This window comes from Teleopsis dalmanni, unplaced genomic scaffold (assembly GCF_002237135.1).
Source record: "Teleopsis dalmanni isolate 2A unplaced genomic scaffold, ASM223713v2 unscaffolded_contig_1906, whole genome shotgun sequence".
Lineage (NCBI taxonomy): Eukaryota > Metazoa > Arthropoda > Insecta > Diptera > Diopsidae > Teleopsis > Teleopsis dalmanni.
The window spans coordinates 1-8,087 of record NW_024033288.1 but is presented as its reverse complement, the minus strand read 5'-3'; the positions used below and the strand labels follow the sequence as shown (position 1 = coordinate 8,087).

Here is an 8,087-nt window from a genome sequence, read left to right as displayed (position 1 = left end):
TCACATATTATATAAACTAATTTTTATTAGTATTTAACTCTGCTGTTTGATTAGAAATAAATTCTGAAGGCTAGTTGACCATTTGTGGACCATTTGATTCATATTACAATTTTTATATAAAATAATAATTTAATATTATTTTTTATATTGACATAAATATTTTGGTTCAATACTTTTTAAATATTATTTATTTATTAATTATTAAATAAAGTTAATAAAGTTAATATAAAAATTAGTTAAACAATTTAAAAGTTTTTTGCATTATTCTTTTCTCACTCAATACAGCTAATGTCAATGTAAAAAAGCAATTCTAATAAATGATTGCAATCATTTATATTGCATTCGATATATTATCCTAAATATTATATCTGAATGTATTCTTTAACCGGGTCGGCGCGTATGCCATCCCGACACCCAAAAATTCCACGCACGAGTTATTCACATTAGGAATAATCGCAGGGTTCTACTCAACCGAATGTGCAATGGTCAAGCTTTGCCCCGAGGGAACCGCCTTCGTGATCACGGTAACCCCTACGCCAGGTAAGTATGCTTTTATATTGAAATTGGCATATACTTAATGAATTCAATATTTCAATTAAATGAAAATTATAAACATTTCAATGGTAAACATTTTTTCCTCTCACACAATCACAATTCAATATTTTAACTTAATGAAAATTGTAAATATTTTAATTGTAAACATTTTTTTTTTTCGTTAACACAACCGTGATGGTAATTGTGACTAAAATCTAAATAATTATTTGTCACATATTATATAAACTAATTTTTATTAGTATTTAACTCTGCTGTTTGATTAGAAATAATTCTGATGACTAATTGAGTGGACCATTTGATTCATATTACAATTTTTATATAAAATAATAATTTAATATTAAATTTTATATAATTTTTTTCCTCTCACACAATCACAATTCAATATTTTAACTTAATCAAAATTGTAAATATTTTAATTGTAAACATTTTTTTTTTCGTTAACACAACCGTGATGGTAATTGTGACTAAAATCTAAATAATTATTTGTCACATATTATATAAACTAATTTTTATTAGTATTTAACTCTGCTGTTTGATTAGAAATAAATTCTGATGACTAATTGAGTGGACCATTTGATTCATATTACAATTTTTATATAAAATAATAATTTAATATTATTTTTTATATCGACATAAATATTATTTATTTATTAATTATTAAATAAAGAAGTTAATATAAAAATTAGTTAAACAATTTAAAAGTTTTTTGCATTATTCTTTTCTCACTCAATACAGCTAATGTCAATGTAAAAAAGCAATTCTAATAAATGATTGCAATCATTTATATTGCATTCGATATATTATCCTAAATATTATATCTGAATGTATTCTTTAACCGGGTCGGCGCGTATGCCATCCCGACACCCAAAAATTCCACGCACGAGTTATTCACATTAGGAATAATCGCAGGGTTCTACTCAACCGAATGTGCAATGGTCAAGCTTTGCCCCGAGGGAACCGCCTTCGTGATCACGGTAACCCCTACGCCAGGTAAGTATGCTTTTATATTGAAATTGGCATATACTTAATGAATTCAATATTTCAATTTAATGAAAATTATAAACATTTCAATGGTAAAAATTTTTTTCCTCTCACACAATCACAATTCAATATTTTAACTTAATGAAAATTGTAAATATTTTAATTGTAAACATTTTTTTTTTTCGTTAACACAACCGTGATGGTAATTGTGACTAAAATCTAAATAATTATTTGTCACATATTATATAAATTAATTTTTATTAGTATTTAACTCTGCTGTTTGATTAGAAATAAATTCTGAAGGCTAGTTGAGTGGACCATTTGATTCATATTACAATTTTTATATAAAATAATAATTTAATATTATTTCTTATATCGACATAAATATTTTGGTTCAATACTTTTTAAATATTATTTATTTATTAATTATTAAATAAAGAAGTTAATATAAAAATTATTTAAACAATTTAAAAGTTTTTTGCATTATTCTTTTCTCACTCAATACAGCTAATGTCAATGTAAAAAAGCAATTCTAATAAATGATTGCAATCATTTATATTGCATTCGATATATTATCCTAAATATTATATCTGAATGTATTCTTTAACCGGGTCGGCGCGTACGCCATCCCGACACCCAAAAATTCCACGCACGAGTTATTCACATTAGGAATAATCGCAGGGTTCTACTCAACCGAATGTGCAATGGTCAAGCTTTGCCCCGAGGGAACCGCCTTCGTGATCACGGTAACCCCTACGCCAGGTAAGTATGCTTTTATATTGAAATTGGCATATACTTAATGAATTCATAATTTCAATTAAATGAAAATTATAAACATTTCAATGGTAAAAATTTTTTTCCTCTCACACAATCACAATTCAATATTTTAACTTAATCAAAATTGTAAATATTTTAATTGTAAACATTTTTTTTTTCGTTAACACAACCGTGATGGTAATTGTGACTAAAATCTAAATAATTATTTGTCACATATTATATAAACTAATTTTTATTAGTATTTAACTCTGCTGTTTGATTAGAAATAAATTCTGATGACTAATTGAGTGGACCATTTGATTCATATTACAATTTTTATATAAAATAATAATTTAATATTATTTTTTATATCGATATAAATACTTTTGGTTCAATACTTTTTAAATATTATTTATTTATTAATTATTAAATAAAGAATTTAATATAAAAATTAGTTAAACAATTTAAAAGTTTTTTGCATTATTCTTTTCTCACTCAATACAGCTAATGTCAATGTAAAAAAGCAATTCTAATAAATGATTGCAATCATTTATATTGCATTCGATATATTATCCTAAATATTATATCTGAATGTATTCTTTAACCGGGTCGGCGCGTACGCCATCCCGACACCCAAAAATTCCACGCACGAGTTATTCACATTAGGAATAATCGCAGGGTTCTACTCAACCGAATGTGCAATGGTCAAGCTTTGCCCCGAGGGAACCGCCTTCGTGATCACGGTAACCCCTACGCCAGGTAAGTATGCTTTTATATTGAAATTGGCATATACTTAATGAATTCAATATTTCAATTAAATGAAAATTAAAAAATTTTTTTCCTCTCACACAATCACAATTCAATATTTTAACTTAATCAAAATTGTAAATATTTTAATTGTAAACATTTTTTTTTTCGTTAACACAACCGTGATGGTAATTGTGACTAAAATCTAAATAATTATTTGTCACATATTATATAAACTAATTTTTATTAGTATTTAACTCTGCTGTTTGATTAGAAATAATTCTGGATGGCTAGTTGAGTGGGCATTTGATTCATATTACAATTTATATAAAATAATAATTTAATATTAAATTTTATATAATTTTTTCCTCTCACACAATCACAATTCAATATTTTAACTTAATCAAAATTGTAAATATTTTAATTGTAAACATTTTTTTTTTCGTTAACACAACCGTGATGGTAATTGTGACTAAAATCTAAATAATTATTTGTCACATATTATATAAACTAATTTTTATTAGTATTTAACTCTGCTGTTTGATTAGAAATAAATTCTGATGACTAATTGAGTGGACCATTTGATTCATATTACAATTTTTATATAAAATAATAATTTAATATTAAATTTTATATCGACATAAATATTTTGGTTCAATACTTTTTAAATATTATTTATTTATTAATTATTAAATAAAGAAGTTAATATAAAAATTAGTTAAACAATTTAAAAGTTTTTTGCATTATTCTTTTCTCACTCAATACAGCTAATGTCAATGTAAAAAAGCAATTCTAATAAATGATTGCAATCATTTATATTGCATTCGATATACATATTATCCTAAATATTATATCTGAATGTATTCTTTAACCGGGTCGGCGCGTACGCCATCCCGACACCCAAAAATTCCACGCACGAGTTATTCACATTAGGAATAATCGCAGGGTTCTACTCAACCGAATGTGCAATGGTCAAGCTTTGCCCCGAGGGAACCGCCTTCGTGATCACGGTAACCCCTACGCCAGGTAAGTATGCTTTTATATTGAAATTGGAATATACTTAATGAATTCAATATTTCAATTTAATGAAAATTATAAACATTTCAATGGTAAAAATTTTTTTCCTCTCACACAATCACAATTCAATATTTTAACTTAATGAAAATTGTAAATATTTTAATTGTAAACATTTTTTTTTTCGTTAACACAACCGTGATGGTAATTGTGACTAAAATCTAAATAATTATTTGTCACATATTATATAAACTAATTTTTATTAGTATTTAACTCTGCTGTTTGATTAGAAATAAATTCTGAAGGCTAGTTGACCATTTGTGGACCATTTGATTCATATTACAATTTTTATATAAAATAATAATTTAATATTATTTTTTATATTGACATAAATATTTTGGTTCAATACTTTTTAAATATTATTTATTTATTAATTATTAAATAAAGTTAATAAAGTTAATATAAAAATTAGTTAAACAATTTAAAAGTTTTTTGCATTATTCTTTTCTCACTCAATACAGCTAATGTCAATGTAAAAAAGCAATTCTAATAAATGATTGCAATCATTTATATTGCATTCGATATACATATTATCCTAAATATTATATCTGAATGTATTCTTTAACCGGGTCGGCGCGTACGCCATCCCGACACCCAAAAATTCCACGCACGAGTTATTCACATTAGGAATAATCGCAGGGTTCTACTCAACCGAATGTGCAATGGTCAAGCTTTGCCCCGAGGGAACCGCCTTCGTGATCACGGTAACCCCTACGCCAGGTAAGTATGCTTTTATATTGAAATTGGCATATACTTAATGAATTCATAATTTCAATTAAATGAAAATTAAAAAATTTTTTTCCTCTCACACAATCACAATTCAATATTTTAACTTAATCAAAATTGTAAATATTTTAATTGTAAACATTTTTTTTTTCGTTAACACAACCGTGATGGTAATTGTGACTAAAATCTAAATAATTATTTGTCACATATTATATAAATTAATTTTTATTAGTATTTAACTCTGCTGTTTGATTAGAAATAAATTCTGAAGGCTAGTTGAGTGGACCATTTGATTCATATTACAATTTTTATATAAAATAATAATTTAATATTATTTTTTATATCGATATAAATACTTTTGGTTCAATACTTTTTAAATATTATTTATTTATTAATTATTAAATAAAGAATTTAATATAAAAATTAGTTAAACAATTTAAAAGTTTTTTGCATTATTCTTTTCTCACTCAATACAGCTAATGTCAATGTAAAAAAGCAATTCTAATAAATGATTGCAATCATTTATATTGCATTCGATATATTATCCTAAATATTATATCTGAATGTATTCTTTAACCGGGTCGGCGCGTACGCCATCCCGACACCCAAAAATTCCACGCACGAGTTATTCACATTAGGAATAATCGCAGGGTTCTACTCAACCGAATGTGCAATGGTCAAGCTTTGCCCCGAGGGAACCGCCTTCGTGATCACGGTAACCCCTACGCCAGGTAAGTATGCTTTTATATTGAAATTGGAATATACTTAATGAATTCAATATTTCAATTTAATGAAAATTATAAACATTTCAATGGTAAAAATTTTTTTCCTCTCACACAATCACAATTCAATATTTTAACTTAATGAAAATTGTAAATATTTTAATTGTAAACATTTTTTTTTTTCGTTAACACAACCGTGATGGTAATTGTGACTAAAATCTAAATAATTATTTGTCACATATTATATAAATTAATTTTTATTAGTATTTAACTCTGCTGTTTGATTAGAAATAAATTCTGAAGGCTAGTTGAGTGGACCATTTGATTCATATTACAATTTTTATATAAAATAATAATTTAATATTATTTCTTATATCGACATAAATATTTTGGTTCAATACTTTTTAAATATTATTTATTTATTAATTATTAAATAAAGAAGTTAATATAAAAATTATTTAAACAATTTAAAAGTTTTTTGCATTATTCTTTTCTCACTCAATACAGCTAATGTCAATGTAAAAAAGCAATTCTAATAAATGATTGCAATCATTTATATTGCATTCGATATACATATTATCCTAAATATTATATCTGAATGTATTCTTTAACCGGGTCGGCGCGTACGCCATCCCGACACCCAAAAATTCCACGCACGAGTTATTCACATTAGGAATAATCGCAGGGTTCTACTCAACCGAATGTGCAATGGTCAAGCTTTGCCCCGAGGGAACCGCCTTCGTGATCACGGTAACCCCTACGCCAGGTAAGTATGCTTTTATATTGAAATTGGCATATACTTAATGAATTCATAATTTCAATTAAATGAAAATTAAAAAATTTTTTTCCTCTCACACAATCACAATTCAATATTTTAACTTAATCAAAATTGTAAATATTTTAATTGTAAACATTTTTTTTTTCGTTAACACAACCGTGATGGTAATTGTGACTAAAATCTAAATAATTATTTGTCACATATTATATAAACTAATTTTTATTAGTATTTAACTCTGCTGTTTGATTAGAAATAAATTCTGAAGGCTAGTTGACCATTTGTGGACCATTTGATTCATATTACAATTTTTATATAAAATAATAATTTAATATTATTTTTTATATTGACATAAATATTTTGGTTCAATACTTTTTAAATATTATTTATTTATTAATTATTAAATAAAGTTAATAAAGTTAATATAAAAATTAGTTAAACAATTTAAAAGTTTTTTGCATTATTCTTTTCTCACTCAATACAGCTAATGTCAATGTAAAAAAGCAATTCTAATAAATGATTGCAATCATTTATATTGCATTCGATATACATATTATCCTAAATATTATATCTGAATGTATTCTTTAACCGGGTCGGCGCGTACGCCATCCCGACACCCAAAAATTCCACGCACGAGTTATTCACATTAGGAATAATCGCAGGGTTCTACTCAACCGAATGTGCAATGGTCAAGCTTTGCCCCGAGGGAACCGCCTTCGTGATCACGGTAACCCCTACGCCAGGTAAGTATGCTTTTATATTGAAATTGGCATATACTTAATGAATTCAATATTTCAATTAAATGAAAATTATAAACATTTCAATGGTAAAAATTTTTTTCCTCTCACACAATCACAATTCAATATTTTAACTTAATGAAAATTGTAAATATTTTAATTGTAAACATTTTTTTTTTCGTTAACACAACCGTGATGGTAATTGTGACTAAAATCTAAATAATTATTTGTCACATATTATATAAACTAATTTTTATTAGTATTTAACTCTGCTGTTTGATTAGAAATAAATTCTGAAGGCTAGTTGACCATTTGTGGACCATTTGATTCATATTACAATTTTTATATAAAATAATAATTTAATATTATTTTTTATATTGACATAAATATTTTGGTTCAATACTTTTTAAATATTATTTATTTATTAATTATTAAATAAAGTTAATAAAGTTAATATAAAAATTAGTTAAACAATTTAAAAGTTTTTTGCATTATTCTTTTCTCACTCAATACAGCTAATGTCAATGTAAAAAAGCAATTCTAATAAATGATTGCAATCATTTATATTGCATTCGATATACATATTATCCTAAATATTATATCTGAATGTATTCTTTAACCGGGTCGGCGCGTACGCCATCCCGACACCCAAAAATTCCACGCACGAGTTATTCACATTAGGAATAATCGCAGGGTTCTACTCAACCGAATGTGCAATGGTCAAGCTTTGCCCCGAGGGAACCGCCTTCGTGATCACGGTAACCCCTACGCCCGGTAAGTATGCTTTTATATTGAAATTGGCATATACTTAATGAATTCAATATTTCAATTAAATGAAAATTATAAACATTTCAATGGTAAACATTTTTTTCCTCTCACACAATCACAATTCAATATTTTAACTTAATTAAAATTGTAAATATTTTAATTGTAAACAATTTTTTTTTTTCGTTAACACAACCGTGATGGTAATTGTGACTAAAATCTAAATAATTATTTGTCACATATTATATA

General features: G+C 25.9%; 10 non-coding genes across 10 annotated transcripts; all 10 read right to left on the bottom strand.

The window, feature by feature from the left end:
- Positions 1–384: 384 nt before the first annotated feature.
- LOC119664413 lies at positions 385–548 on the bottom strand. Its single transcript, XR_005251199.1, has one exon. It is a non-coding gene; the product is annotated as a U1 spliceosomal RNA (small nuclear RNA).
- An 841-nt stretch (positions 549–1,389) lies between these two features.
- Positions 1,390–1,553, bottom strand: LOC119664412. The gene has a single exon (XR_005251198.1). It is a non-coding gene; the product is annotated as a U1 spliceosomal RNA (small nuclear RNA).
- Positions 1,554–2,142: 589 nt separating this feature from the next.
- On the bottom strand, positions 2,143–2,306 carry LOC119664410. The gene has a single exon (XR_005251196.1). It is a non-coding gene; the product is annotated as a U1 spliceosomal RNA (small nuclear RNA).
- A 589-nt stretch (positions 2,307–2,895) lies between these two features.
- Positions 2,896–3,059, bottom strand: LOC119664409. The gene has a single exon (XR_005251195.1). It is a non-coding gene; the product is annotated as a U1 spliceosomal RNA (small nuclear RNA).
- An 850-nt stretch (positions 3,060–3,909) lies between these two features.
- Positions 3,910–4,073, bottom strand: LOC119664417. Its single transcript, XR_005251203.1, has one exon. It is a non-coding gene; the product is annotated as a U1 spliceosomal RNA (small nuclear RNA).
- Positions 4,074–4,677: 604 nt separating this feature from the next.
- Positions 4,678–4,841, bottom strand: LOC119664416. Its single transcript, XR_005251202.1, has one exon. It is a non-coding gene; the product is annotated as a U1 spliceosomal RNA (small nuclear RNA).
- A 573-nt stretch (positions 4,842–5,414) lies between these two features.
- Positions 5,415–5,578, bottom strand: LOC119664415. Its single transcript, XR_005251201.1, has one exon. It is a non-coding gene; the product is annotated as a U1 spliceosomal RNA (small nuclear RNA).
- A 593-nt stretch (positions 5,579–6,171) lies between these two features.
- On the bottom strand, positions 6,172–6,335 carry LOC119664414. The gene has a single exon (XR_005251200.1). It is a non-coding gene; the product is annotated as a U1 spliceosomal RNA (small nuclear RNA).
- A 588-nt stretch (positions 6,336–6,923) lies between these two features.
- Positions 6,924–7,087, bottom strand: LOC119664408. The gene has a single exon (XR_005251194.1). It is a non-coding gene; the product is annotated as a U1 spliceosomal RNA (small nuclear RNA).
- A 604-nt stretch (positions 7,088–7,691) lies between these two features.
- LOC119664411 lies at positions 7,692–7,855 on the bottom strand. Its single transcript, XR_005251197.1, has one exon. It is a non-coding gene; the product is annotated as a U1 spliceosomal RNA (small nuclear RNA).
- Between the last annotated feature and the right edge of the window lie 232 nt (positions 7,856–8,087).